This window comes from Ambystoma mexicanum, chromosome 1p (assembly GCF_040938575.1).
Source record: "Ambystoma mexicanum isolate Mex_15411 chromosome 1p, UKY_AmexF1_1, whole genome shotgun sequence".
NCBI lineage: Eukaryota > Metazoa > Chordata > Amphibia > Caudata > Ambystomatidae > Ambystoma > Ambystoma mexicanum.
This window is the reverse complement of record NC_090921.1, coordinates 61,635-87,974: the sequence shown is the minus strand read 5'-3', so window position 1 is coordinate 87,974 and position 26,340 is coordinate 61,635. Positions and strand designations below refer to the sequence as shown.

Sequence of the window (26,340 nt, the reverse complement as noted above, 5' to 3'; positions counted from 1 at the left end):
CAATGCTGTGAAAAAGAAAGACTGAGCAATTCTTGAAAGAAGAGCACTTTGCAATATTTTTTTGTTTAAATGTGTTTTTTTTTTCCAGTGTTTCGGAAAAGGTGCTGTTGTGTCACGGGAGGAAAAAAAAGTCTGCCCTTTTTGCTTGCTTTTCACAGGAGCTGCAAAGCAAGGCAAAGGAGCCAGCCAGCCAGCCAGCAGCACAAGGAGGAGATGGGGGACACTGTCCTTGCCCTGCCTCACCCCTGAAAGGCCCCGAACGGCCCCGAACGGCCAAGCCTTATCTGAGGGGGACGCACTTGGGGGAGCATCTCCTGGGCAGCTGAGGGTGACTTTCGGCCGCTAGGTGACGGGGCCAGTGCCAGGCCGGGCTGCAGCTTCTCTGGGTGGAGCTCTGCAGCCTGTGTCTGGCCGTCTCGCACCAGGCGCTGTGGGACCCATGGAAATCTTGGGGCGGAGCCATGCAAAATATGCTTACCATACCGCCGGGCATGCTGGTCATGCAAATGCTATTCTTGGCCGAGGAATCTGGGGCTCTGCCGCAGAGCGTTGCTCCGAGTCAGCAGGGGAGCTGCCGAGCAGCAGTCTTTCAGGCAAAGCTTTTGTGGGCATCGCTTCTCGGCCTTTTGGCTAAGATCAAGTGTAGTATCTGTTCTTATCAGTTTTAATATCTGATACGTCCTCTATCTGGGGACCATATATTAAATTGATTTTTGGAACCGGGAGATGGAATGGGCGCTTGCTCTGTCCACTCCACGCATCAACTTGGTATTGCAGTACCTCCAGGACTGGTGCACTTCCCCACTTGGGGAAAACAATGCTGTGAAAAAGAAAGACTGAGCAATTCTTGAAAGAAGAGCACTTTGCAATATTTTTTTGTTTAAATGTGTTTTTTTTTTCCAGTGTTTCGGAAAAGGTGCTGTTGTGTCACGGGAGGAAAAAAAAGTCTGCCCTTTTTGCTTGCTTTTCACAGGAGCTGCAAAGCAAGGCAAAGGAGCCAGCCAGCCAGCCAGCAGCACAAGGAGGAGATGGGGGACACTGTCCTTGCCCTGCCTCACCCCTGAAAGGCCCCGAACGGCCCCGAACGGCCAAGCCTTATCTGAGGGGGACGCACTTGGGGGAGCATCTCCTGGGCAGCTGAGGGTGACTTTCGGCCGCTAGGTGACGGGGCCAGTGCCAGGCCGGGCTGCAGCTTCTCTGGGTGGAGCTCTGCAGCCTGTGTCTGGCCGTCTCGCACCAGGCGCTGTGGGACCCATGGAAATCTTGGGGCGGAGCCATGCAAAATATGCTTACCATACCGCCGGGCATGCTGGTCATGCAAATGCTATTCTTGGCCGAGGAATCTGGGGCTCTGCCGCAGAGCGTTGCTCCGAGTCAGCAGGGGAGCTGCCGAGCAGCAGTCTTTCAGGCAAAGCTTTTGTGGGCATCGCTTCTCGGCCTTTTGGCTAAGATCAAGTGTAGTATCTGTTCTTATCAGTTTTAATATCTGATACGTCCTCTATCTGGGGACCATATATTAAATTGATTTTTGGAACCGGGAGATGGAATGGGAGCTTGCTCTGTCCACTCCACGCATCAACTTGGTATTGCAGTACCTCCAGGACTGGTGCACTTCCCCACTTGGGGAAAACAATGCTGTGAAAAAGAAAGACTGAGCAATTCTTGAAAGAAGAGCACTTTGCAATATTTTTTTGTTTAAATGTGTTTTTTTTTTCCAGTGTTTCGGAAAAGGTGCTGTTGTGTCACGGGAGGAAAAAAAAGTCTGCCCTTTTTGCTTGCTTTTCACAGGAGCTGCAAAGCAAGGCAAAGGAGCCAGCCAGCCAGCCAGCAGCACAAGGAGGAGATGGGGGACACTGTCCTTGCCCTGCCTCACCCCTGAAAGGCCCCGAACGGCCCCGAACGGCCAAGCCTTATCTGAGGGGGACGCACTTGGGGGAGCATCTCCTGGGCAGCTGAGGGTGACTTTCGGCCGCTAGGTGACGGGGCCAGTGCCAGGCCGGGCTGCAGCTTCTCTGGGTGGAGCTCTGCAGCCTGTGTCTGGCCGTCTCGCACCAGGCGCTGTGGGACCCATGGAAATCTTGGGGCGGAGCCATGCAAAATATGCTTACCATACCGCCGGGCATGCTGGTCATGCAAATGCTATTCTTGGCCGAGGAATCTGGGGCTCTGCCGCAGAGCGTTGCTCCGAGTCAGCAGGGGAGCTGCCGAGCAGCAGTCTTTCAGGCAAAGCTTTTGTGGGCATCGCTTCTCGGCCTTTTGGCTAAGATCAAGTGTAGTATCTGTTCTTATCAGTTTTAATATCTGATACGTCCTCTATCTGGGGACCATATATTAAATTGATTTTTGGAACCGGGAGATGGAATGGGAGCTTGCTCTGTCCACTCCACGCATCAACTTGGTATTGCAGTACCTCCAGGACTGGTGCACTTCCCCACTTGGGGAAAACAATGCTGTGAAAAAGAAAGACTGAGCAATTCTTGAAAGAAGAGCACTTTGCAATATTTTTTTGTTTAAATGTGTTTTTTTTTTCCAGTGTTTCGGAAAAGGTGCTGTTGTGTCACGGGAGGAAAAAAAAGTCTGCCCTTTTTGCTTGCTTTTCACAGGAGCTGCAAAGCAAGGCAAAGGAGCCAGCCAGCCAGCCAGCAGCACAAGGAGGAGATGGGGGACACTGTCCTTGCCCTGCCTCACCCCTGAAAGGCCCCGAACGGCCCCGAACGGCCAAGCCTTATCTGAGGGGGACGCACTTGGGGGAGCATCTCCTGGGCAGCTGAGGGTGACTTTCGGCCGCTAGGTGACGGGGCCAGTGCCAGGCCGGGCTGCAGCTTCTCTGGGTGGAGCTCTGCAGCCTGTGTCTGGCCGTCTCGCACCAGGCGCTGTGGGACCCATGGAAATCTTGGGGCGGAGCCATGCAAAATATGCTTACCATACCGCCGGGCATGCTGGTCATGCAAATGCTATTCTTGGCCGAGGAATCTGGGGCTCTGCCGCAGAGCGTTGCTCCGAGTCAGCAGGGGAGCTGCCGAGCAGCAGTCTTTCAGGCAAAGCTTTTGTGGGCATCGCTTCTCGGCCTTTTGGCTAAGATCAAGTGTAGTATCTGTTCTTATCAGTTTTAATATCTGATACGTCCTCTATCTGGGGACCATATATTAAATTGATTTTTGGAACCGGGAGATGGAATGGGAGCTTGCTCTGTCCACTCCACGCATCAACTTGGTATTGCAGTACCTCCAGGACTGGTGCACTTCCCCACTTGGGGAAAACAATGCTGTGAAAAAGAAAGACTGAGCAATTCTTGAAAGAAGAGCACTTTGCAATATTTTTTTGTTTAAATGTGTTTTTTTTTTCCAGTGTTTCGGAAAAGGTGCTGTTGTGTCACGGGAGGAAAAAAAAGTCTGCCCTTTTTGCTTGCTTTTCACAGGAGCTGCAAAGCAAGGCAAAGGAGCCAGCCAGCCAGCCAGCAGCACAAGGAGGAGATGGGGGACACTGTCCTTGCCCTGCCTCACCCCTGAAAGGCCCCGAACGGCCCCGAACGGCCAAGCCTTATCTGAGGGGGACGCACTTGGGGGAGCATCTCCTGGGCAGCTGAGGGTGACTTTCGGCCGCTAGGTGACGGGGCCAGTGCCAGGCCGGGCTGCAGCTTCTCTGGGTGGAGCTCTGCAGCCTGTGTCTGGCCGTCTCGCACCAGGCGCTGTGGGACCCATGGAAATCTTGGGGCGGAGCCATGCAAAATATGCTTACCATACCGCCGGGCATGCTGGTCATGCAAATGCTATTCTTGGCCGAGGAATCTGGGGCTCTGCCGCAGAGCGTTGCTCCGAGTCAGCAGGGGAGCTGCCGAGCAGCAGTCTTTCAGGCAAAGCTTTTGTGGGCATCGCTTCTCGGCCTTTTGGCTAAGATCAAGTGTAGTATCTGTTCTTATCAGTTTAATATCTGATACGTCCTCTATCTGGGGACCATATATTAAATTGATTTTTGCAACCGGGAGATGGAATGGGAGCTTGCTCTGTCCACTCCACGCATCAACTTGGTATTGCAGTACCTCCAGGACTGGTGCACTTCCCCACTTGGGGAAAACAATGCTGTGAAAAAGAAAGACTGAGCAATTCTTGAAAGAAGAGCACTTTGCAATATTTTTTTGTTTAAATGTGTTTTTTTTTTCCAGTGTTTCGGAAAAGGTGCTGTTGTGTCACGGGAGGAAAAAAAAGTCTGCCCTTTTTGCTTGCTTTTCACAGGAGCTGCAAAGCAAGGCAAAGGAGCCAGCCAGCCAGCCAGCAGCACAAGGAGGAGATGGGGGACACTGTCCTTGCCCTGCCTCACCCCTGAAAGGCCCCGAACGGCCCCGAACGGCCAAGCCTTATCTGAGGGGGACGCACTTGGGGGAGCATCTCCTGGGCAGCTGAGGGTGACTTTCGGCCGCTAGGTGACGGGGCCAGTGCCAGGCCGGGCTGCAGCTTCTCTGGGTGGAGCTCTGCAGCCTGTGTCTGGCCGTCTCGCACCAGGCGCTGTGGGACCCATGGAAATCTTGGGGCGGAGCCATGCAAAATATGCTTACCATACCGCCGGGCATGCTGGTCATGCAAATGCTATTCTTGGCCGAGGAATCTGGGGCTCTGCCGCAGAGCGTTGCTCCGAGTCAGCAGGGGAGCTGCCGAGCAGCAGTCTTTCAGGCAAAGCTTTTGTGGGCATCGCTTCTCGGCCTTTTGGCTAAGATCAAGTGTAGTATCTGTTCTTATCAGTTTAATATCTGATACGTCCTCTATCTGGGGACCATATATTAAATTGATTTTTGGAACCGGGAGATGGAATGGGAGCTTGCTCTGTCCACTCCACGCATCAACTTGGTATTGCAGTACCTCCAGGACTGGTGCACTTCCCCACTTGGGGAAAACAATGCTGTGAAAAAGAAAGACTGAGCAATTCTTGAAAGAAGAGCACTTTGCAATATTTTTTTGTTTAAATGTGTTTTTTTTTTCCAGTGTTTCGGAAAAGGTGCTGTTGTGTCACGGGAGGAAAAAAAAGTCTGCCCTTTTTGCTTGCTTTTCACAGGAGCTGCAAAGCAAGGCAAAGGAGCCAGCCAGCCAGCCAGCAGCACAAGGAGGAGATGGGGGACACTGTCCTTGCCCTGCCTCACCCCTGAAAGGCCCCAAACGGCCCCGAACGGCCAAGCCTTATCTGAGGGGGACGCACTTGGGGGAGCATCTCCTGGGCAGCTGAGGGTGACTTTCGGCCGCTAGGTGACGGGGCCAGTGCCAGGCCGGGCTGCAGCTTCTCTGGGTGGAGCTCTGCAGCCTGTGTCTGGCCGTCTCGCACCAGGCGCTGTGGGACCCATGGAAATCTTGGGGCGGAGCCATGCAAAATATGCTTACCATACCGCCGGGCATGCTGGTCATGCAAATGCTATTCTTGGCCGAGGAATCTGGGGCTCTGCCGCAGAGCGTTGCTCCGAGTCAGCAGGGGAGCTGCCGAGCAGCAGTCTTTCAGGCAAAGCTTTTGTGGGCATCGCTTCTCGGCCTTTTGGCTAAGATCAAGTGTAGTATCTGTTCTTATCAGTTTAATATCTGATACGTCCTCTATCTGGGGACCATATATTAAATTGATTTTTGGAACCGGGAGATGGAATGGGAGCTTGCTCTGTCCACTCCACGCATCAACTTGGTATTGCAGTACCTCCAGGACTGGTGCACTTCCCCACTTGGGGAAAACAATGCTGTGAAAAAGAAAGACTGAGCAATTCTTGAAAGAAGAGCACTTTGCAATATTTTTTTGTTTAAATGTGTTTTTTTTTTCCAGTGTTTCGGAAAAGGTGCTGTTGTGTCACGGGAGGAAAAAAAAGTCTGCCCTTTTTGCTTGCTTTTCACAGGAGCTGCAAAGCAAGGCAAAGGAGCCAGCCAGCCAGCCAGCAGCACAAGGAGGAGATGGGGGACACTGTCCTTGCCCTGCCTCACCCCTGAAAGGCCCCAAACGGCCCCGAACGGCCAAGCCTTATCTGAGGGGGACGCACTTGGGGGAGCATCTCCTGGGCAGCTGAGGGTGACTTTCGGCCGCTAGGTGACGGGGCCAGTGCCAGGCCGGGCTGCAGCTTCTCTGGGTGGAGCTCTGCAGCCTGTGTCTGGCCGTCTCGCACCAGGCGCTGTGGGACCCATGGAAATCTTGGGGCGGAGCCATGCAAAATATGCTTACCATACCGCCGGGCATGCTGGTCATGCAAATGCTATTCTTGGCCGAGGAATCTGGGGCTCTGCCGCAGAGCGTTGCTCCGAGTCAGCAGGGGAGCTGCCGAGCAGCAGTCTTTCAGGCAAAGCTTTTGTGGGCATCGCTTCTCGGCCTTTTGGCTAAGATCAAGTGTAGTATCTGTTCTTATCAGTTTTAATATCTGATACGTCCTCTATCTGGGGACCATATATTAAATTGATTTTTGGAACCGGGAGATGGAATGGGCGCTTGCTCTGTCCACTCCACGCATCAACTTGGTATTGCAGTACCTCCAGGACTGGTGCACTTCCCCACTTGGGGAAAACAATGCTGTGAAAAAGAAAGACTGAGCAATTCTTGAAAGAAGAGCACTTTGCAATATTTTTTTGTTTAAATGTGTTTTTTTTTTCCAGTGTTTCGGAAAAGGTGCTGTTGTGTCACGGGAGGAAAAAAAAGTCTGCCCTTTTTGCTTGCTTTTCACAGGAGCTGCAAAGCAAGGCAAAGGAGCCAGCCAGCCAGCCAGCAGCACAAGGAGGAGATGGGGGACACTGTCCTTGCCCTGCCTCACCCCTGAAAGGCCCCGAACGGCCCCGAACGGCCAAGCCTTATCTGAGGGGGACGCACTTGGGGGAGCATCTCCTGGGCAGCTGAGGGTGACTTTCGGCCGCTAGGTGACGGGGCCAGTGCCAGGCCGGGCTGCAGCTTCTCTGGGTGGAGCTCTGCAGCCTGTGTCTGGCCGTCTCGCACCAGGCGCTGTGGGACCCATGGAAATCTTGGGGCGGAGCCATGCAAAATATGCTTACCATACCGCCGGGCATGCTGGTCATGCAAATGCTATTCTTGGCCGAGGAATCTGGGGCTCTGCCGCAGAGCGTTGCTCCGAGTCAGCAGGGGAGCTGCCGAGCAGCAGTCTTTCAGGCAAAGCTTTTGTGGGCATCGCTTCTCGGCCTTTTGGCTAAGATCAAGTGTAGTATCTGTTCTTATCAGTTTTAATATCTGATACGTCCTCTATCTGGGGACCATATATTAAATTGATTTTTGGAACCGGGAGATGGAATGGGAGCTTGCTCTGTCCACTCCACGCATCAACTTGGTATTGCAGTACCTCCAGGACTGGTGCACTTCCCCACTTGGGGAAAACAATGCTGTGAAAAAGAAAGACTGAGCAATTCTTGAAAGAAGAGCACTTTGCAATATTTTTTTGTTTAAATGTGTTTTTTTTTTCCAGTGTTTCGGAAAAGGTGCTGTTGTGTCACGGGAGGAAAAAAAAGTCTGCCCTTTTTGCTTGCTTTTCACAGGAGCTGCAAAGCAAGGCAAAGGAGCCAGCCAGCCAGCCAGCAGCACAAGGAGGAGATGGGGGACACTGTCCTTGCCCTGCCTCACCCCTGAAAGGCCCCGAACGGCCCCGAACGGCCAAGCCTTATCTGAGGGGGACGCACTTGGGGGAGCATCTCCTGGGCAGCTGAGGGTGACTTTCGGCCGCTAGGTGACGGGGCCAGTGCCAGGCCGGGCTGCAGCTTCTCTGGGTGGAGCTCTGCAGCCTGTGTCTGGCCGTCTCGCACCAGGCGCTGTGGGACCCATGGAAATCTTGGGGCGGAGCCATGCAAAATATGCTTACCATACCGCCGGGCATGCTGGTCATGCAAATGCTATTCTTGGCCGAGGAATCTGGGGCTCTGCCGCAGAGCGTTGCTCCGAGTCAGCAGGGGAGCTGCCGAGCAGCAGTCTTTCAGGCAAAGCTTTTGTGGGCATCGCTTCTCGGCCTTTTGGCTAAGATCAAGTGTAGTATCTGTTCTTATCAGTTTTAATATCTGATACGTCCTCTATCTGGGGACCATATATTAAATTGATTTTTGGAACCGGGAGATGGAATGGGCGCTTGCTCTGTCCACTCCACGCATCAACTTGGTATTGCAGTACCTCCAGGACTGGTGCACTTCCCCACTTGGGGAAAACAATGCTGTGAAAAAGAAAGACTGAGCAATTCTTGAAAGAAGAGCACTTTGCAATATTTTTTTGTTTAAATGTGTTTTTTTTTTCCAGTGTTTCGGAAAAGGTGCTGTTGTGTCACGGGAGGAAAAAAAAGTCTGCCCTTTTTGCTTGCTTTTCACAGGAGCTGCAAAGCAAGGCAAAGGAGCCAGCCAGCCAGCCAGCAGCACAAGGAGGAGATGGGGGACACTGTCCTTGCCCTGCCTCACCCCTGAAAGGCCCCGAACGGCCCCGAACGGCCAAGCCTTATCTGAGGGGGACGCACTTGGGGGAGCATCTCCTGGGCAGCTGAGGGTGACTTTCGGCCGCTAGGTGACGGGGCCAGTGCCAGGCCGGGCTGCAGCTTCTCTGGGTGGAGCTCTGCAGCCTGTGTCTGGCCGTCTCGCACCAGGCGCTGTGGGACCCATGGAAATCTTGGGGCGGAGCCATGCAAAATATGCTTACCATACCGCCGGGCATGCTGGTCATGCAAATGCTATTCTTGGCCGAGGAATCTGGGGCTCTGCCGCAGAGCGTTGCTCCGAGTCAGCAGGGGAGCTGCCGAGCAGCAGTCTTTCAGGCAAAGCTTTTGTGGGCATCGCTTATCGGCCTTTTGGCTAAGATCAAGTGTAGTATCTGTTCTTATCAGTTTTAATATCTGATACGTCCTCTATCTGGGGACCATATATTAAATTGATTTTTGGAACCGGGAGATGGAATGGGAGCTTGCTCTGTCCACTCCACGCATCAACTTGGTATTGCAGTACCTCCAGGACTGGTGCACTTCCCCACTTGGGGAAAACAATGCTGTGAAAAAGAAAGACTGAGCAATTCTTGAAAGAAGAGCACTTTGCAATATTTTTTTGTTTAAATGTGTTTTTTTTTTCCAGTGTTTCGGAAAAGGTGCTGTTGTGTCACGGGAGGAAAAAAAAGTCTGCCCTTTTTGCTTGCTTTTCACAGGAGCTGCAAAGCAAGGCAAAGGAGCCAGCCAGCCAGCCAGCAGCACAAGGAGGAGATGGGGGACACTGTCCTTGCCCTGCCTCACCCCTGAAAGGCCCCGAACGGCCCCGAACGGCCAAGCCTTATCTGAGGGGGACGCACTTGGGGGAGCATCTCCTGGGCAGCTGAGGGTGACTTTCGGCCGCTAGGTGACGGGGCCAGTGCCAGGCCGGGCTGCAGCTTCTCTGGGTGGAGCTCTGCAGCCTGTGTCTGGCCGTCTCGCACCAGGCGCTGTGGGACCCATGGAAATCTTGGGGCGGAGCCATGCAAAATATGCTTACCATACCGCCGGGCATGCTGGTCATGCAAATGCTATTCTTGGCCGAGGAATCTGGGGCTCTGCCGCAGAGCGTTGCTCCGAGTCAGCAGGGGAGCTGCCGAGCAGCAGTCTTTCAGGCAAAGCTTTTGTGGGCATCGCTTCTCGGCCTTTTGGCTAAGATCAAGTGTAGTATCTGTTCTTATCAGTTTAATATCTGATACGTCCTCTATCTGGGGACCATATATTAAATTGATTTTTGGAACCGGGAGATGGAATGGGAGCTTGCTCTGTCCACTCCACGCATCAACTTGGTATTGCAGTACCTCCAGGACTGGTGCACTTCCCCACTTGGGGAAAACAATGCTGTGAAAAAGAAAGACTGAGCAATTCTTGAAAGAAGAGCACTTTGCAATATTTTTTTGTTTAAATGTGTTTTTTTTTTCCAGTGCTTCGGAAAAGGTGCTGTTGTGTCACGGGAGGAAAAAAAAGTCTGCCCTTTTTGCTTGCTTTTCACAGGAGCTGCAAAGCAAGGCAAAGGAGCCAGCCAGCCAGCCAGCAGCACAAGGAGGAGATGGGGGACACTGTCCTTGCCCTGCCTCACCCCTGAAAGGCCCCGAACGGCCCCGAACGGCCAAGCCTTATCTGAGGGGGACGCACTTGGGGGAGCATCTCCTGGGCAGCTGAGGGTGACTTTCGGCCGCTAGGTGACGGGGCCAGTGCCAGGCCGGGCTGCAGCTTCTCTGGGTGGAGCTCTGCAGCCTGTGTCTGGCCGTCTCGCACCAGGCGCTGTGGGACCCATGGAAATCTTGGGGCGGAGCCATGCAAAATATGCTTACCATACCGCCGGGCATGCTGGTCATGCAAATGCTATTCTTGGCCGAGGAATCTGGGGCTCTGCCGCAGAGCGTTGCTCCGAGTCAGCAGGGGAGCTGCCGAGCAGCAGTCTTTCAGGCAAAGCTTTTGTGGGCATCGCTTCTCGGCCTTTTGGCTAAGATCAAGTGTAGTATCTGTTCTTATCAGTTTTAATATCTGATACGTCCTCTATCTGGGGACCATATATTAAATTGATTTTTGGAACCGGGAGATGGAATGGGAGCTTGCTCTGTCCACTCCACGCATCAACTTGGTATTGCAGTACCTCCAGGACTGGTGCACTTCCCCACTTGGGGAAAACAATGCTGTGAAAAAGAAAGACTGAGCAATTCTTGAAAGAAGAGCACTTTGCAATATTTTTTTGTTTAAATGTGTTTTTTTTTTCCAGTGTTTCGGAAAAGGTGCTGTTGTGTCACGGGAGGAAAAAAAAGTCTGCCCTTTTTGCTTGCTTTTCACAGGAGCTGCAAAGCAAGGCAAAGGAGCCAGCCAGCCAGCCAGCAGCACAAGGAGGAGATGGGGGACACTGTCCTTGCCCTGCCTCACCCCTGAAAGGCCCCGAACGGCCCCGAACGGCCAAGCCTTATCTGAGGGGGACGCACTTGGGGGAGCATCTCCTGGGCAGCTGAGGGTGACTTTCGGCCGCTAGGTGACGGGGCCAGTGCCAGGCCGGGCTGCAGCTTCTCTGGGTGGAGCTCTGCAGCCTGTGTCTGGCCGTCTCGCACCAGGCGCTGTGGGACCCATGGAAATCTTGGGGCGGAGCCATGCAAAATATGCTTACCATACCGCCGGGCATGCTGGTCATGCAAATGATATTCTTGGCCGAGGAATCTGGGGCTCTGCCGCAGAGCGTTGCTCCGAGTCAGCAGGGGAGCTGCCGAGCAGCAGTCTTTCAGGCAAAGCTTTTGTGGGCATCGCTTCTCGGCCTTTTGGCTAAGATCAAGTGTAGTATCTGTTCTTATCAGTTTTAATATCTGATACGTCCTCTATCTGGGGACCATATATTAAATTGATTTTTGGAACCGGGAGATGGAATGGGAGCTTGCTCTGTCCACTCCACGCATCAACTTGGTATTGCAGTACCTCCAGGACTGGTGCACTTCCCCACTTGGGGAAAACAATGCTGTGAAAAAGAAAGACTGAGCAATTCTTGAAAGAAGAGCACTTTGCAATATTTTTTTGTTTAAATGTGTTTTTTTTTTCCAGTGTTTCGGAAAAGGTGCTGTTGTGTCACGGGAGGAAAAAAAAGTCTGCCCTTTTTGCTTGCTTTTCACAGGAGCTGCAAAGCAAGGCAAAGGAGCCAGCCAGCCAGCCAGCAGCACAAGGAGGAGATGGGGGACACTGTCCTTGCCCTGCCTCACCCCTGAAAGGCCCCGAACGGCCCCGAACGGCCAAGCCTTATCTGAGGGGGACGCACTTGGGGGAGCATCTCCTGGGCAGCTGAGGGTGACTTTCCGCCGCTAGGTGACGGGGCCAGTGCCAGGCCGGGCTGCAGCTTCTCTGGGTGGAGCTCTGCAGCCTGTGTCTGGCCGTCTCGCACCAGGCGCTGTGGGACCCATGGAAATCTTGGGGCGGAGCCATGCAAAATATGCTTACCATACCGCCGGGCATGCTGGTCATGCAAATGCTATTCTTGGCCGAGGAATCTGGGGCTCTGCCGCAGAGCGTTGCTCCGAGTCAGCAGGGGAGCTGCCGAGCAGCAGTCTTTCAGGCAAAGCTTTTGTGGGCATCGCTTCTCGGCCTTTTGGCTAAGATCAAGTGTAGTATCTGTTCTTATCAGTTTTAATATCTGATACGTCCTCTATCTGGGGACCATATATTAAATTGATTTTTGGAACCGGGAGATGGAATGGGAGCTTGCTCTGTCCACTCCACGCATCAACTTGGTATTGCAGTACCTCCAGGACTGGTGCACTTCCCCACTTGGGGAAAACAATGCTGTGAAAAAGAAAGACTGAGCAATTCTTGAAAGAAGAGCACTTTGCAATATTTTTTTGTTTAAATGTGTTTTTTTTTTCCAGTGTTTCGGAAAAGGTGCTGTTGTGTCACGGGAGGAAAAAAAAGTCTGCCCTTTTTGCTTGCTTTTCACAGGAGCTGCAAAGCAAGGCAAAGGAGCCAGCCAGCCAGCCAGCAGCACAAGGAGGAGATGGGGGACACTGTCCTTGCCCTGCCTCACCCCTGAAAGGCCCCGAACGGCCCCGAACGGCCAAGCCTTATCTGAGGGGGACGCACTTGGGGGAGCATCTCCTGGGCAGCTGAGGGTGACTTTCGGCCGCTAGGTGACGGGGCCAGTGCCAGGCCGGGCTGCAGCTTCTCTGGGTGGAGCTCTGCAGCCTGTGTCTGGCCGTCTCGCACCAGGCGCTGTGGGACCCATGGAAATCTTGGGGCGGAGCCATGCAAAATATGCTTACCATACCGCCGGGCATGCTGGTCATGCAAATGCTATTCTTGGCCGAGGAATCTGGGGCTCTGCCGCAGAGCGTTGCTCCGAGTCAGCAGGGGAGCTGCCGAGCAGCAGTCTTTCAGGCAAAGCTTTTGTGGGCATCGCTTCTCGGCCTTTTGGCTAAGATCAAGTGTAGTATCTGTTCTTATCAGTTTAATATCTGATACGTCCTCTATCTGGGGACCATATATTAAATTGATTTTTGGAACCGGGAGATGGAATGGGAGCTTGCTCTGTCCACTCCACGCATCAACTTGGTATTGCAGTACCTCCAGGACTGGTGCACTTCCCCACTTGGGGAAAACAATGCTGTGAAAAAGAAAGACTGAGCAATTCTTGAAAGAAGAGCACTTTGCAATATTTTTTTGTTTAAATGTGTTTTTTTTTTCCAGTGTTTCGGAAAAGGTGCTGTTGTGTCACGGGAGGAAAAAAAAGTCTGCCCTTTTTGCTTGCTTTTCACAGGAGCTGCAAAGCAAGGCAAAGGAGCCAGCCAGCCAGCCAGCAGCACAAGGAGGAGATGGGGGACACTGTCCTTGCCCTGCCTCACCCCTGAAAGGCCCCGAACGGCCCCGAACGGCCAAGCCTTATCTGAGGGGGACGCACTTGGGGGAGCATCTCCTGGGCAGCTGAGGGTGACTTTCGGCCGCTAGGTGACGGGGCCAGTGCCAGGCCGGGCTGCAGCTTCTCTGGGTGGAGCTCTGCAGCCTGTGTCTGGCCGTCTCGCACCAGGCGCTGTGGGACCCATGGAAATCTTGGGGCGGAGCCATGCAAAATATGCTTACCATACCGCCGGGCATGCTGGTCATGCAAATGCTATTCTTGGCCGAGGAATCTGGGGCTCTGCCGCAGAGCGTTGCTCCGAGTCAGCAGGGGAGCTGCCGAGCAGCAGTCTTTCAGGCAAAGCTTTTGTGGGCATCGCTTCTCGGCCTTTTGGCTAAGATCAAGTGTAGTATCTGTTCTTATCAGTTTAATATCTGATACGTCCTCTATCTGGGGACCATATATTAAATTGATTTTTGGAACCGGGAGATGGAATGGGAGCTTGCTCTGTCCACTCCACGCATCAACTTGGTATTGCAGTACCTCCAGGACTGGTGCACTTCCCCACTTGGGGAAAACAATGCTGTGAAAAAGAAAGACTGAGCAATTCTTGAAAGAAGAGCACTTTGCAATATTTTTTTGTTTAAATGTGTTTTTTTTTTCCAGTGTTTCGGAAAAGGTGCTGTTGTGTCACGGGAGGAAAAAAAAGTCTGCCCTTTTTGCTTGCTTTTCACAGGAGCTGCAAAGCAAGGCAAAGGAGCCAGCCAGCCAGCCAGCAGCACAAGGAGGAGATGGGGGACACTGTCCTTGCCCTGCCTCACCCCTGAAAGGCCCCAAACGGCCCCGAACGGCCAAGCCTTATCTGAGGGGGACGCACTTGGGGGAGCATCTCCTGGGCAGCTGAGGGTGACTTTCGGCCGCTAGGTGACGGGGCCAGTGCCAGGCCGGGCTGCAGCTTCTCTGGGTGGAGCTCTGCAGCCTGTGTCTGGCCGTCTCGCACCAGGCGCTGTGGGACCCATGGAAATCTTGGGGCGGAGCCATGCAAAATATGCTTACCATACCGCCGGGCATGCTGGTCATGCAAATGCTATTCTTGGCCGAGGAATCTGGGGCTCTGCCGCAGAGCGTTGCTCCGAGTCAGCAGGGGAGCTGCCGAGCAGCAGTCTTTCAGGCAAAGCTTTTGTGGGCATCGCTTCTCGGCCTTTTGGCTAAGATCAAGTGTAGTATCTGTTCTTATCAGTTTAATATCTGATACGTCCTCTATCTGGGGACCATATATTAAATTGATTTTTGGAACCGGGAGATGGAATGGGAGCTTGCTCTGTCCACTCCACGCATCAACTTGGTATTGCAGTACCTCCAGGACTGGTGCACTTCCCCACTTGGGGAAAACAATGCTGTGAAAAAGAAAGACTGAGCAATTCTTGAAAGAAGAGCACTTTGCAATATTTTTTTGTTTAAATGTGTTTTTTTTTTCCAGTGTTTCGGAAAAGGTGCTGTTGTGTCACGGGAGGAAAAAAAAGTCTGCCCTTTTTGCTTGCTTTTCACAGGAGCTGCAAAGCAAGGCAAAGGAGCCAGCCAGCCAGCCAGCAGCACAAGGAGGAGATGGGGGACACTGTCCTTGCCCTGCCTCACCCCTGAAAGGCCCCAAACGGCCCCGAACGGCCAAGCCTTATCTGAGGGGGACGCACTTGGGGGAGCATCTCCTGGGCAGCTGAGGGTGACTTTCGGCCGCTAGGTGACGGGGCCAGTGCCAGGCCGGGCTGCAGCTTCTCTGGGTGGAGCTCTGCAGCCTGTGTCTGGCCGTCTCGCACCAGGCGCTGTGGGACCCATGGAAATCTTGGGGCGGAGCCATGCAAAATATGCTTACCATACCGCCGGGCATGCTGGTCATGCAAATGCTATTCTTGGCCGAGGAATCTGGGGCTCTGCCGCAGAGCGTTGCTCCGAGTCAGCAGGGGAGCTGCCGAGCAGCAGTCTTTCAGGCAAAGCTTTTGTGGGCATCGCTTCTCGGCCTTTTGGCTAAGATCAAGTGTAGTATCTGTTCTTATCAGTTTAATATCTGATACGTCCTCTATCTGGGGACCATATATTAAATTGATTTTTGGAACCGGGAGATGGAATGGGAGCTTGCTCTGTCCACTCCACGCATCAACTTGGTATTGCAGTACCTCCAGGACTGGTGCACTTCCCCACTTGGGGAAAACAATGCTGTGAAAAAGAAAGACTGAGCAATTCTTGAAAGAAGAGCACTTTGCAATATTTTTTTGTTTAAATGTGTTTTTTTTTTCCAGTGTTTCGGAAAAGGTGCTGTTGTGTCACGGGAGGAAAAAAAAGTCTGCCCTTTTTGCTTGCTTTTCACAGGAGCTGCAAAGCAAGGCAAAGGAGCCAGCCAGCCAGCCAGCAGCACAAGGAGGAGATGGGGGACACTGTCCTTGCCCTGCCTCACCCCTGAAAGGCCCCGAACGGCCCCGAACGGCCAAGCCTTATCTGAGGGGGACGCACTTGGGGGAGCATCTCCTGGGCAGCTGAGGGTGACTTTCGGCCGCTAGGTGACGGGGCCAGTGCCAGGCCGGGCTGCAGCTTCTCTGGGTGGAGCTCTGCAGCCTGTGTCTGGCCGTCTCGCACCAGGCGCTGTGGGACCCATGGAAATCTTGGGGCGGAGCCATGCAAAATATGCTTACCATACCGCCGGGCATGCTGGTCATGCAAATGCTATTCTTGGCCGAGGAATCTGGGGCTCTGCCGCAGAGCGTTGCTCCGAGTCAGCAGGGGAGCTGCCGAGCAGCAGTCTTTCAGGCAAAGCTTTTGTGGGCATCGCTTCTCGGCCTTTTGGCTAAGATCAAGTGTAGTATCTGTTCTTATCAGTTTTAATATCTGATACGTCCTCTATCTGGGGACCATATATTAAATTGATTTTTGGAACCGGGAGATGGAATGGGCGCTTGCTCTGTCCACTCCACGCATCAACTTGGTATTGCAGTACCTCCAGGACTGGTGCACTTCCCCACTTGGGGAAAACATTGCTGTGAAAAAGAAAGACTGAGCAATTCTTGAAAGAAGAGCACTTTGCAATATTTTTTTGTTTAAATGTGTTTTTTTTTTCCAGTGTTTCGGAAAAGGTGCTGTTGTGTCACGGGAGGAAAAAAAAGTCTGCCCTTTTTGCTTGCTTTTCACAGGAGCTGCAAAGCAAGGCAAAGGAGCCAGCCAGCCAGCCAGCAGCACAAGGAGGAGATGGGGGACACTGTCCTTGCCCTGCCTCACCCCTGAAAGGCCCCGAACGGCCCCGAACGGCCAAGCCTTATCTGAGGGGGACGCACTTGGGGGAGCATCTCCTGGGCAGCTGAGGGTGACTTTCGGCCGCTAGGTGACGGGGCCAGTGCCAGGCCGGGCTGCAGCTTCTCTGGGTGGAGCTCTGCAGCCTGTGTCTGGCCGTCTCGCACCAGGCGCTGTGGGACCCATGGAAATCTTGGGGCGGAGCCATGCAAAATATGCTTACCATACCGCCGGGCATGCTGGTCATGCAAATGCTATTCTTGGCCGAGGAATCTGGGGCTCTGCCGCAGAGCGTTGCTCCGAGTCAGCAGGGGAGCTGCCGAGCAGCAGTCTTTCAGGCAAAGCTTTTGTGGGCATCGCTTCTCGGCCTTTTGGCTAAGATCAAGTGTAGTATCTGTTCTTATCAGTTTTAATATCTGATACGTCCTCTATCTGGGGACCATATATTAAATTGATTTTTGGAACCGGGAGATGGAATGGGAGCTTGCTCTGTCCACTCCACGCATCAACTTGGTATTGCAGTACCTCCAGGACTGGTGCACTTCCCCACTTGGGGAAAACAATGCTGTGAAAAAGAAAGACTGAGCAATTCTTGAAAGAAGAGCACTTTGCAATATTTTTTTGTTTAAATGTGTTTTTTTTTTCCAGTGTTTCGGAAAAGGTGCTGTTGTGTCACGGGAGGAAAAAAAAGTCTGCCCTTTTTGCTTGCTTTTCACAGGAGCTGCAAAGCAAGGCAAAGGAGCCAGCCAGCCAGCCAGCAGCACAAGGAGGAGATGGGGGACACTGTCCTTGCCCTGCCTCACCCCTGAAAGGCCCCGAACGGCCCCGAACGGCCAAGCCTTATCTGAGGGGGACGCACTTGGGGGAGCATCTCCTGGGCAGCTGAGGGTGACTTTCGGCCGCTAGGTGACGGGGCCAGTGCCAGGCCGGGCTGCAGCTTCTCTGGGTGGAGCTCTGCAGCCTGTGTCTGGCCGTCTCGCACCAGGCGCTGTGGGACCCATGGAAATCTTGGGGCGGAGCCATGCAAAATATGCTTACCATACCGCCGGGCATGCTGGTCATGCAAATGCTATTCTTGGCCGAGGAATCTGGGGCTCTGCCGCAGAGCGTTGCTCCGAGTCAGCAGGGGAGCTGCCGAGCAGCAGTCTTTCAGGCAAAGCTTTTGTGGGCATCGCTTCTCGGCCTTTTGGCTAAGATCAAGTGTAGTATCTGTTCTTATCAGTTTAATATCTGATACGTCCTCTATCTGGGGACCATATATTAAATTGATTTTTGGAACCGGGAGATGGAATGGGAGCTTGCTCTGTCCACTCCACGCATCAACTTGGTATTGCAGTACCTCCAGGACTGGTGCACTTCCCCACTTGGGGAAAACAATGCTGTGAAAAAGAAAGACTGAGCAATTCTTGAAAGAAGAGCACTTTGCAATATTTTTTTGTTTAAATGTGTTTTTTTTTTCCAGTGTTTCGGAAAAGGTGCTGTTGTGTCACGGGAGGAAAAAAAAGTCTGCCCTTTTTGCTTGCTTTTCACAGGAGCTGCAAAGCAAGGCAAAGGAGCCAGCCAGCCAGCCAGCAGCACAAGGAGGAGATGGGGGACACTGTCCTTGCCCTGCCTCACCCCTGAAAGGCCCCGAACGGCCCCGAACGGCCAAGCCTTATCTGAGGGGGACGCACTTGGGGGAGCATCTCCTGGGCAGCTGAGGGTGACTTTCGGCCGCTAGGTGACGGGGCCAGTGCCAGGCCGGGCTGCAGCTTCTCTGGGTGGAGCTCTGCAGCCTGTGTCTGGCCGTCTCGCACCAGGCGCTGTGGGACCCATGGAAATCTTGGGGCGGAGCCATGCAAAATATGCTTACCATACCGCCGGGCATGCTGGTCATGCAAATGCTATTCTTGGCCGAGGAATCTGGGGCTCTGCCGCAGAGCGTTGCTCCGAGTCAGCAGGGGAGCTGCCGAGCAGCAGTCTTTCAGGCAAAGCTTTTGTGGGCATCGCTTCTCGGCCTTTTGGCTAAGATCAAGTGTAGTATCTGTTCTTATCAGTTTTAATATCTGATACGTCCTCTATCTGGGGACCATATATTAAATTGATTTTTGGAACCGGGAGATGGAATGGGCGCTTGCTCTGTCCACTCCACGCATCAACTTGGTATTGCAGTACCTCCAGGACTGGTGCACTTCCCCACTTGGGGAAAACAATGCTGTGAAAAAGAAAGACTGAGCAATTCTTGAAAGAAGAGCACTTTGCAATATTTTTTTGTTTAAATGTGTTTTTTTTTTCCAGTGTTTCGGAAAAGGTGCTGTTGTGTCACGGGAGGAAAAAAAAGTCTGCCCTTTTTGCTTGCTTTTCACAGGAGCTGCAAAGCAAGGCAAAGGAGCCAGCCAGCCAGCCAGCAGCACAAGGAGGAGATGGGGGACACTGTCCTTGCCCTGCCTCACCCCTGAAAGGCCCCGAACGGCCCCGAACGGCCAAGCCTTATCTGAGGGGGACGCACTTGGGGGAGCATCTCCTGGGCAGCTGAGGGTGACTTTCGGCCGCTAGGTGACGGGGCCAGTGCCAGGCCGGGCTGCAGCTTCTCTGGGTGGAGCTCTGCAGCCTGTGTCTGGCCGTCTCGCACCAGGCGCTGTGGGACCCATGGAAATCTTGGGGCGGAGCCATGCAAAATATGCTTACCATACCGCCGGGCATGCTGGTCATGCAAATGCTATTCTTGGCCGAGGAATCTGGGGCTCTGCCGCAGAGCGTTGCTCCGAGTCAGCAGGGGAGCTGCCGAGCAGCAGTCTTTCAGGCAAAGCTTTTGTGGGCATCGCTTCTCGGCCTTTTGGCTAAGATCAAGTGTAGTATCTGTTCTTATCAGTTTTAATATCTGATACGTCCTCTATCTGGGGACCATATATTAAATTGATTTTTGGAACCGGGAGATGGAATGGGAGCTTGCTCTGTCCACTCCACGCATCAACTTGGTATTGCAGTACCTCCAGGACTGGTGCACTTCCCCACTTGGGGAAAACAATGCTGTGAAAAAGAAAGACTGAGCAATTCTTGAAAGAAGAGCACTTTGCAATATTTTTTTGTTTAAATGTGTTTTTTTTTTCCAGTGTTTCGGAAAAGGTGCTGTTGTGTCACGGGAGGAAAAAAAAGTCTGCCCTTTTTGCTTGCTTTTCACAGGAGCTGCAAAGCAAGGCAAAGGAGCCAGCCAGCCAGCCAGCAGCACAAGGAGGAGATGGGGGACACTGTCCTTGCCCTGCCTCACCCCTGAAAGGCCCCGAACGGCCCCGAACGGCCAAGCCTTATCTGAGGGGGACGCACTTGGGGGAGCATCTCCTGGGCAGCTGAGGGTGACTTTCGGCCGCTAGGTGACGGGGCCAGTGCCAGGCCGGGCTGCAGCTTCTCTGGGTGGAGCTCTGCAGCCTGTGTCTGGCCGTCTCGCACCAGGCGCTGTGGGACCCATGGAAATCTTGGGGCGGAGCCATGCAAAATATGCTTACCATACCGCCGGGCATGCTGGTCATGCAAATGCTATTCTTGGCCGAGGAATCTGGGGCTCTGCCGCAGAGCGTTGCTCCGAGTCAGCAGGGGAGCTGCCGAGCAGCAGTCTTTCAGGCAAAGCTTTTGTGGGCATCGCTTCTCGGCCTTTTGGCTAAGATCAAGTGTAGTATCTGTTCTTATCAGTTTAATATCTGATACGTCCTCTATCTGGGGACCATATATTAAATTGATTTTTGGAACCGGGAGATGGAATGGGAGCTTGCTCTGTCCACTCCACGCATCAACTTGGTATTGCAGTACCTCCAGGACTGGTGCACTTCCCCACTTGGGGAAAACAATGCTGTGAAAAAGAAAGACTGAGCAATTCTTGAAAGAAGAGCACTTTGCAATATTTTTTTGTTTAAATGTGTTTTTTTTTTCCAGTGTTTCGGAAAAGGTGCTGTTGTGTCACGGGAGGAAAAAAAAGTCTGCCCTTTTTGCTTGCTTTTCACAGGAGCTGCAAAGCAAGGCAAAGGAGCCAGCCAGCCAGCCAGCAGCACAAGGAGGAGATGGGGGACACTGTCCTTGCCCTGCCTCACCCCTGAAAGGCCCCGAACGGCCCCGAACGGCCAAGCCTTATCTGAGGGGGACGCACTTGGGGGAGCATCTCCTGGGCAGCTGAGGGTGACTTTCGGCCGCTAGGTGACGGGGCCAGTGCCAGGCCGGGCTGCAGCTTCTCTGGGTGGAGCTCTGCAGCCTGTGTCTGGCCGTCTCGCACCAGGCGCTGTGGGACCCATGGAAATCTTGGGGCGGAGCCATGCAAAATATGCTTACCATACCGCCGGGCATGCTGGTCATGCAAATGCTATTCTTGGCCGAGGAATCTGGGGCTCTGCCGCAGAGCGTTGCTCCGAGTCAGCAGGGGAGCTGCCGAGCAGCAGTCTTTCAGGCAAAGCTTTTGTGGGCATCGCTTCTCGGCCTTTTGGCTAAGATCAAGTGTAGTATCTGTTCTTATCAGTTTTAATATCTGATACGTCCTCTATCTGGGGACCATATATTAAATTGATTTTTGGAACCGGGAGATGGAATGGGCGCTTGCTCTGTCCACTCCACGCATCAACTTGGTATTGCAGTACCTCCAGGACTGGTGCACTTCCCCACTTGGGGAAAACAATGCTGTGAAAAAGAAAGACTGAGCAATTCTTGAAAGAAGAGCACTTTGCAATATTTTTTTGTTTAAATGTGTTTTTTTTTTCCAGTGTTTCGGAAAAGGTGCTGTTGTGTCACGGGAGGAAAAAAAAGTCTGCCCTTTTTGCTTGCTTTTCACAGGAGCTGCAAAGCAAGGCAAAGGAGCCAGCCAGCCAGCCAGCAGCACAAGGAGGAGATGGGGGACACTGTCCTTGCCCTGCCTCACCCCTGAAAGGCCCCGAACGGCCCCGAACGGCCAAGCCTTATCTGAGGGGGACGCACTTGGGGGAGCATCTCCTGGGCAGCTGAGGGTGACTTTCGGCCGCTAGGTGACGGGGCCAGTGCCAGGCCGGGCTGCAGCTTCTCTGGGTGGAGCTCTGCAGCCTGTGTCTGGCCGTCTCGCACCAGGCGCTGTGGGACCCATGGAAATCTTGGGGCGGAGCCATGCAAAATATGCTTACCATACCGCCGGGCATGCTGGTCATGCAAATGCTATTCTTGGCCGAGGAATCTGGGGCTCTGCCGCAGAGCGTTGCTCCGAGTCAGCAGGGGAGCTGCCGAGCAGCAGTCTTTCAGGCAAAGCTTTTGTGGGCATCGCTTCTCGGCCTTTTGGCTAAGATCAAGTGTAGTATCTGTTCTTATCAGTTTTAATATCTGATACGTCCTCTATCTGGGGACCATATATTAAATTGATTTTTGGAACCGGGAGATGGAATGGGAGCTTGCTCTGTCCACTCCACGCATCAACTTGGTATTGCAGTACCTCCAGGACTGGTGCACTTCCCCACTTGGGGAAAACAATGCTGTGAAAAAGAAAGACTGAGCAATTCTTGAAAGAAGAGCACTTTGCAATATTTTTTTGTTTAAATGTGTTTTTTTTTTCCAGTGTTTCGGAAAAGGTGCTGTTGTGTCACGGGAGGAAAAAAAAGTCTGCCCTTTTTGCTTGCTTTTCACAGGAGCTGCAAAGCAAGGCAAAGGAGCCAGCCAGCCAGCCAGCAGCACAAGGAGGAGATGGGGGACACTGTCCTTGCCCTGCCTCACCCCTGAAAGGCCCCGAACGGCCCCGAACGGCCAAGCCTTATCTGAGGGGGACGCACTTGGGGGAGCATCTCCTGGGCAGCTGAGGGTGACTTTCGGCCGCTAGGTGACGGGGCCAGTGCCAGGCCGGGCTGCAGCTTCTCTGGGTGGAGCTCTGCAGCCTGTGTCTGGCCGTCTCGCACCAGGCGCTGTGGGACCCATGGAAATCTTGGGGCGGAGCCATGCAAAATATGCTTACCATACCGCCGGGCATGCTGGTCATGCAAATGCTATTCTTGGCCGAGGAATCTGGGGCTCTGCCGCAGAGCGTTGCTCCGAGTCAGCAGGGGAGCTGCCGAGCAGCAGTCTTTCAGGCAAAGCTTTTGTGGGCATCGCTTCTCGGCCTTTTGGCTAAGATCAAGTGTAGTATCTGTTCTTATCAGTTTTAATATCTGATACGTCCTCTATCTGGGGACCATATATTAAATTGATTTTTGGAACCGGGAGATGGAATGGGCGCTTGCTCTGTCCACTCCACGCATCAACTTGGTATTGCAGTACCTCCAGGACTGGTGCACTTCCCCACTTGGGGAAAACAATGCTGTGAAAAAGAAAGACTGAGCAATTCTTGAAAGAAGAGCACTTTGCAATATTTTTTTGTTTAAATGTGTTTTTTTTTTCCAGTGTTTCGGAAAAGGTGCTGTTGTGTCACGGGAGGAAAAAAAAGTCTGCCCTTTTTGCTTGCTTTTCACAGGAGCTGCAAAGCAAGGCAAAGGAGCCAGCCAGCCAGCCAGCAGCACAAGGAGGAGATGGGGGACACTGTCCTTGCCCTGCCTCACCCCTGAAAGGCCCCGAACGGCCCCGAACGGCCAAGCCTTATCTGAGGGGGACGCACTTGGGGGAGCATCTCCTGGGCAGCTGAGGGTGACTTTCGGCCGCTAGGTGACGGGGCCAGTGCCAGGCCGGGCTGCAGCTTCTCTGGGTGGAGCTCTGCAGCCTGTGTCTGGCCGTCTCGCACCAGGCGCTGTGGGACCCATGGAAATCTTGGGGCGGAGCCATGCAAAATATGCTTACCATACCGCCGGGCATGCTGGTCATGCAAATGCTATTCTTGGCCGAGGAATCTGGGGCTCTGCCGCAGAGCGTTGCTCCGAGTCAGCAGGGGAGCTGCCGAGCAGCAGTCTTTCAGGCAAAGCTTTTGTGGGCATCGCTTATCGGCCTTTTGGCTAAGATCAAGTGTAGTATCTGTTCTTATCAGTTTTAATATCTGATACGTCCTCTATCTGGGGACCATATATTAAATTGATTTTTGGAACCGGGAGATGGAATGGGAGCTTGCTCTGTCCACTCCACGCATCAACTTGGTATTGCAGTACCTCCAGGACTGGTGCACTTCCCCACTTGGGGAAAACAATGCTGTGAAAAAGAAAGACTGAGCAATTCTTGAAAGAAGAGCACTTTGCAATATTTTTTTGTTTAAATGTGTTTTTTTTTTCCAGTGTTTCGGAAAAGGTGCTGTTGTGTCACGGGAGGAAAAAAAAGTCTGCCCTTTTTGCTTGCTTTTCACAGGAGCTGCAAAGCAAGGCAAAGGAGCCAGCCAGCCAGCCAGCAGCACAAGGAGGAGATGGGGGACACTGTCCTTGCCCTGCCTCACCCCTGAAAGGCCCCGAACGGCCCCGAACGGCCAAGCCTTATCTGAGGGGGACGCACTTGGGGGAGCATCTCCTGGGCAGCTGAGGGTGACTTTCGGCCGCTAGGTGACGGGGCCAGTGCCAGGCCGGGCTGCAGCTTCTCTGGGTGGAGCTCTGCAGCCTGTGTCTGGCCGTCTCGCACCAGGCGCTGTGGGACCCATGGAAATCTTGGGGCGGAGCCATGCAAAATATGCTTACCATACCGCCGGGCATGCTGGTCATGCAAATGCTATTCTTGGCCGAGGAATCTGGGGCTCTGCCGCAGAGCGTTGCTCCGAGTCAGCAGGGGAGCTGCCGAGCAGCAGTCTTTCAGGCAAAGCTTTTGTGGGCATCGCTTCTCGGCCTTTTGGCTAAGATCAAGTGTAGTATCTGTTCTTATCAGTTTAATATCTGATACGTCCTCTATCTGGGGACCATATATTAAATTGATTTTTGGAACCGGGAGATGGAATGGGAGCTTGCTCTGTCCACTCCACGCATCAACTTGGTATTGCAGTACCTCCAGGACTGGTGCACTTCCCCACTTGGGGAAAACAATGCTGTGAAAAAGAAAGACTGAGCAATTCTTGAAAGAAGAGCACTTTGCAATATTTTTTTGTTTAAATGTGTTTTTTTTTTCCAGTGCTTCGGAAAAGGTGCTGTTGTGTCACGGGAGGAAAAAAAAGTCTGCCCTTTTTGCTTGCTTTTCACAGGAGCTGCAAAGCAAGGCAAAGGAGCCAGCCAGCCAGCCAGCAGCACAAGGAGGAGATGGGGGACACTGTCCTTGCCCTGCCTCACCCCTGAAAGGCCCCGAACGGCCCCGAACGGCCAAGCCTTATCTGAGGGGGACGCACTTGGGGGAGCATCTCCTGGGCAGCTGAGGGTGACTTTCGGCCGCTAGGTGACGGGGCCAGTGCCAGGCCGGGCTGCAGCTTCTCTGGGTGGAGCTCTGCAGCCTGTGTCTGGCCGTCTCGCACCAGGCGCTGTGGGACCCATGGAAATCTTGGGGCGGAGCCATGCAAAATATGCTTACCATACCGCCGGGCATGCTGGTCATGCAAATGCTATTCTTGGCCGAGGAATCTGGGGCTCTGCCGCAGAGCGTTGCTCCGAGTCAGCAGGGGAGCTGCCGAGCAGCAGTCTTTCAGGCAAAGCTTTTGTGGGCATCGCTTCTCGGCCTTTTGGCTAAGATCAAGTGTAGTATCTGTTCTTATCAGTTTTAATATCTGATACGTCCTCTATCTGGGGACCATATATTAAATTGATTTTTGGAACCGGGAGATGGAATGGGAGCTTGCTCTGTCCACTCCACGCATCAACTTGGTATTGCAGTACCTCCAGGACTGGTGCACTTCCCCACTTGGGGAAAACAATGCTGTGAAAAAGAAAGACTGAGCAATTCTTGAAAGAAGAGCACTTTGCAATATTTTTTTGTTTAAATGTGTTTTTTTTTTCCAGTGTTTCGGAAAAGGTGCTGTTGTGTCACGGGAGGAAAAAAAAGTCTGCCCTTTTTGCTTGCTTTTCACAGGAGCTGCAAAGCAAGGCAAAGGAGCCAGCCAGCCAGCCAGCAGCACAAGGAGGAGATGGGGGACACTGTCCTTGCCCTGCCTCACCCCTGAAAGGCCCCGAACGGCCCCGAACGGCCAAGCCTTATCTGAGGGGGACGCACTTGGGGGAGCATCTCCTGGGCAGCTGAGGGTGACTTTCGGCCGCTAGGTGACGGGGCCAGTGCCAGGCCGGGCTGCAGCTTCTCTGGGTGGAGCTCTGCAGCCTGTGTCTGGCCGTCTCGCACCAGGCGCTGTGGGACCCATGGAAATCTTGGGGCGGAGCCATGCAAAATATGCTTACCATACCGCCGGGCATGCTGGTCATGCAAATGATATTCTTGGCCGAGGAATCTGGGGCTCTGCCGCAGAGCGTTGCTCCGAGTCAGCAGGGGAGCTGCCGAGCAGCAGTCTTTCAGGCAAAGCTTTTGTGGGCATCGCTTCTCGGCCTTTTGGCTAAGATCAAGTGTAGTATCTGTTCTTATCAGTTTTAATATCTGATACGTCCTCTATCTGGGGACCATATATTAAATTGATTTTTGGAACCGGGAGATGGAATGGGAGCTTGCTCTGTCCACTCCACGCATCAACTTGGTATTGCAGTACCTCCAGGACTGGTGCACTTCCCCACTTGGGGAAAACAATGCTGTGAAAAAGAAAGACTGAGCAATTCTTGAAAGAAGAGCACTTTGCAATATTTTTTTGTTTAAATGTGTTTTTTTTTTCCAGTGTTTCGGAAAAGGTGCTGTTGTGTCACGGGAGGAAAAAAAAGTCTGCCCTTTTTGCTTGCTTTTCACAGGAGCTGCAAAGCAAGGCAAAGGAGCCAGCCAGCCAGCCAGCAGCACAAGGAGGAGATGGGGGACACTGTCCTTGCCCTGCCTCACCCCTGAAAGGCCCCGAACGGCCCCGAAC

The 26,340-nt window shown here is 53.1% G+C and overlaps 32 non-coding genes across 32 annotated transcripts; all 32 read left to right on the top strand.

Annotated features, from left to right (window-relative positions):
- Nucleotides 1–610: 610 nt before the first annotated feature.
- Nucleotides 611–802, top strand: LOC138460279 (U2 spliceosomal RNA). Its single transcript, XR_011263052.1, has one exon. It is a non-coding gene; the product is annotated as a U2 spliceosomal RNA (small nuclear RNA).
- Nucleotides 803–1,425: 623 nt separating this feature from the next.
- LOC138460048 (U2 spliceosomal RNA) lies at nt 1,426–1,617 on the top strand. Its single transcript, XR_011262821.1, has one exon. It is a non-coding gene; the product is annotated as a U2 spliceosomal RNA (small nuclear RNA).
- Nucleotides 1,618–2,240: 623 nt separating this feature from the next.
- LOC138460037 (U2 spliceosomal RNA) lies at nt 2,241–2,432 on the top strand. Its single transcript, XR_011262810.1, has one exon. It is a non-coding gene; the product is annotated as a U2 spliceosomal RNA (small nuclear RNA).
- Nucleotides 2,433–3,055: 623 nt separating this feature from the next.
- On the top strand, nt 3,056–3,247 carry LOC138460026 (U2 spliceosomal RNA). Its single transcript, XR_011262799.1, has one exon. It is a non-coding gene; the product is annotated as a U2 spliceosomal RNA (small nuclear RNA).
- A 623-nt stretch (nt 3,248–3,870) lies between these two features.
- Nucleotides 3,871–4,061, top strand: LOC138459099 (U2 spliceosomal RNA). Its single transcript, XR_011262535.1, has one exon. It is a non-coding gene; the product is annotated as a U2 spliceosomal RNA (small nuclear RNA).
- A 623-nt stretch (nt 4,062–4,684) lies between these two features.
- Nucleotides 4,685–4,875, top strand: LOC138463809 (U2 spliceosomal RNA). The gene has a single exon (XR_011266398.1). It is a non-coding gene; the product is annotated as a U2 spliceosomal RNA (small nuclear RNA).
- Nucleotides 4,876–5,498: 623 nt separating this feature from the next.
- LOC138463798 (U2 spliceosomal RNA) lies at nt 5,499–5,689 on the top strand. Its single transcript, XR_011266387.1, has one exon. It is a non-coding gene; the product is annotated as a U2 spliceosomal RNA (small nuclear RNA).
- Nucleotides 5,690–6,312: 623 nt separating this feature from the next.
- LOC138460268 (U2 spliceosomal RNA) lies at nt 6,313–6,504 on the top strand. Its single transcript, XR_011263041.1, has one exon. It is a non-coding gene; the product is annotated as a U2 spliceosomal RNA (small nuclear RNA).
- Nucleotides 6,505–7,127: 623 nt separating this feature from the next.
- LOC138460015 (U2 spliceosomal RNA) lies at nt 7,128–7,319 on the top strand. The gene has a single exon (XR_011262788.1). It is a non-coding gene; the product is annotated as a U2 spliceosomal RNA (small nuclear RNA).
- A 623-nt stretch (nt 7,320–7,942) lies between these two features.
- On the top strand, nt 7,943–8,134 carry LOC138460257 (U2 spliceosomal RNA). The gene has a single exon (XR_011263030.1). It is a non-coding gene; the product is annotated as a U2 spliceosomal RNA (small nuclear RNA).
- A 623-nt stretch (nt 8,135–8,757) lies between these two features.
- On the top strand, nt 8,758–8,949 carry LOC138460334 (U2 spliceosomal RNA). Its single transcript, XR_011263107.1, has one exon. It is a non-coding gene; the product is annotated as a U2 spliceosomal RNA (small nuclear RNA).
- Nucleotides 8,950–9,572: 623 nt separating this feature from the next.
- On the top strand, nt 9,573–9,763 carry LOC138463787 (U2 spliceosomal RNA). Its single transcript, XR_011266376.1, has one exon. It is a non-coding gene; the product is annotated as a U2 spliceosomal RNA (small nuclear RNA).
- Nucleotides 9,764–10,386: 623 nt separating this feature from the next.
- LOC138460004 (U2 spliceosomal RNA) lies at nt 10,387–10,578 on the top strand. The gene has a single exon (XR_011262778.1). It is a non-coding gene; the product is annotated as a U2 spliceosomal RNA (small nuclear RNA).
- Nucleotides 10,579–11,201: 623 nt separating this feature from the next.
- Nucleotides 11,202–11,393, top strand: LOC138459993 (U2 spliceosomal RNA). The gene has a single exon (XR_011262768.1). It is a non-coding gene; the product is annotated as a U2 spliceosomal RNA (small nuclear RNA).
- A 623-nt stretch (nt 11,394–12,016) lies between these two features.
- Nucleotides 12,017–12,208, top strand: LOC138459982 (U2 spliceosomal RNA). The gene has a single exon (XR_011262758.1). It is a non-coding gene; the product is annotated as a U2 spliceosomal RNA (small nuclear RNA).
- Nucleotides 12,209–12,831: 623 nt separating this feature from the next.
- On the top strand, nt 12,832–13,022 carry LOC138463776 (U2 spliceosomal RNA). The gene has a single exon (XR_011266365.1). It is a non-coding gene; the product is annotated as a U2 spliceosomal RNA (small nuclear RNA).
- Nucleotides 13,023–13,645: 623 nt separating this feature from the next.
- Nucleotides 13,646–13,836, top strand: LOC138463765 (U2 spliceosomal RNA). The gene has a single exon (XR_011266354.1). It is a non-coding gene; the product is annotated as a U2 spliceosomal RNA (small nuclear RNA).
- A 623-nt stretch (nt 13,837–14,459) lies between these two features.
- On the top strand, nt 14,460–14,650 carry LOC138463753 (U2 spliceosomal RNA). The gene has a single exon (XR_011266343.1). It is a non-coding gene; the product is annotated as a U2 spliceosomal RNA (small nuclear RNA).
- Nucleotides 14,651–15,273: 623 nt separating this feature from the next.
- Nucleotides 15,274–15,464, top strand: LOC138463731 (U2 spliceosomal RNA). The gene has a single exon (XR_011266321.1). It is a non-coding gene; the product is annotated as a U2 spliceosomal RNA (small nuclear RNA).
- Nucleotides 15,465–16,087: 623 nt separating this feature from the next.
- On the top strand, nt 16,088–16,279 carry LOC138460246 (U2 spliceosomal RNA). The gene has a single exon (XR_011263019.1). It is a non-coding gene; the product is annotated as a U2 spliceosomal RNA (small nuclear RNA).
- A 623-nt stretch (nt 16,280–16,902) lies between these two features.
- Nucleotides 16,903–17,094, top strand: LOC138459971 (U2 spliceosomal RNA). The gene has a single exon (XR_011262749.1). It is a non-coding gene; the product is annotated as a U2 spliceosomal RNA (small nuclear RNA).
- Nucleotides 17,095–17,717: 623 nt separating this feature from the next.
- On the top strand, nt 17,718–17,908 carry LOC138463720 (U2 spliceosomal RNA). The gene has a single exon (XR_011266310.1). It is a non-coding gene; the product is annotated as a U2 spliceosomal RNA (small nuclear RNA).
- Nucleotides 17,909–18,531: 623 nt separating this feature from the next.
- Nucleotides 18,532–18,723, top strand: LOC138460235 (U2 spliceosomal RNA). The gene has a single exon (XR_011263008.1). It is a non-coding gene; the product is annotated as a U2 spliceosomal RNA (small nuclear RNA).
- A 623-nt stretch (nt 18,724–19,346) lies between these two features.
- LOC138459960 (U2 spliceosomal RNA) lies at nt 19,347–19,538 on the top strand. The gene has a single exon (XR_011262743.1). It is a non-coding gene; the product is annotated as a U2 spliceosomal RNA (small nuclear RNA).
- A 623-nt stretch (nt 19,539–20,161) lies between these two features.
- Nucleotides 20,162–20,352, top strand: LOC138463709 (U2 spliceosomal RNA). Its single transcript, XR_011266299.1, has one exon. It is a non-coding gene; the product is annotated as a U2 spliceosomal RNA (small nuclear RNA).
- A 623-nt stretch (nt 20,353–20,975) lies between these two features.
- Nucleotides 20,976–21,167, top strand: LOC138460224 (U2 spliceosomal RNA). Its single transcript, XR_011262997.1, has one exon. It is a non-coding gene; the product is annotated as a U2 spliceosomal RNA (small nuclear RNA).
- A 623-nt stretch (nt 21,168–21,790) lies between these two features.
- On the top strand, nt 21,791–21,982 carry LOC138459948 (U2 spliceosomal RNA). The gene has a single exon (XR_011262732.1). It is a non-coding gene; the product is annotated as a U2 spliceosomal RNA (small nuclear RNA).
- A 623-nt stretch (nt 21,983–22,605) lies between these two features.
- On the top strand, nt 22,606–22,797 carry LOC138460213 (U2 spliceosomal RNA). Its single transcript, XR_011262986.1, has one exon. It is a non-coding gene; the product is annotated as a U2 spliceosomal RNA (small nuclear RNA).
- A 623-nt stretch (nt 22,798–23,420) lies between these two features.
- Nucleotides 23,421–23,612, top strand: LOC138460323 (U2 spliceosomal RNA). Its single transcript, XR_011263096.1, has one exon. It is a non-coding gene; the product is annotated as a U2 spliceosomal RNA (small nuclear RNA).
- Nucleotides 23,613–24,235: 623 nt separating this feature from the next.
- Nucleotides 24,236–24,426, top strand: LOC138463697 (U2 spliceosomal RNA). The gene has a single exon (XR_011266288.1). It is a non-coding gene; the product is annotated as a U2 spliceosomal RNA (small nuclear RNA).
- Nucleotides 24,427–25,049: 623 nt separating this feature from the next.
- Nucleotides 25,050–25,241, top strand: LOC138459937 (U2 spliceosomal RNA). Its single transcript, XR_011262721.1, has one exon. It is a non-coding gene; the product is annotated as a U2 spliceosomal RNA (small nuclear RNA).
- Nucleotides 25,242–25,864: 623 nt separating this feature from the next.
- On the top strand, nt 25,865–26,056 carry LOC138459926 (U2 spliceosomal RNA). Its single transcript, XR_011262710.1, has one exon. It is a non-coding gene; the product is annotated as a U2 spliceosomal RNA (small nuclear RNA).
- Nucleotides 26,057–26,340: the final 284 nt, after the last annotated feature.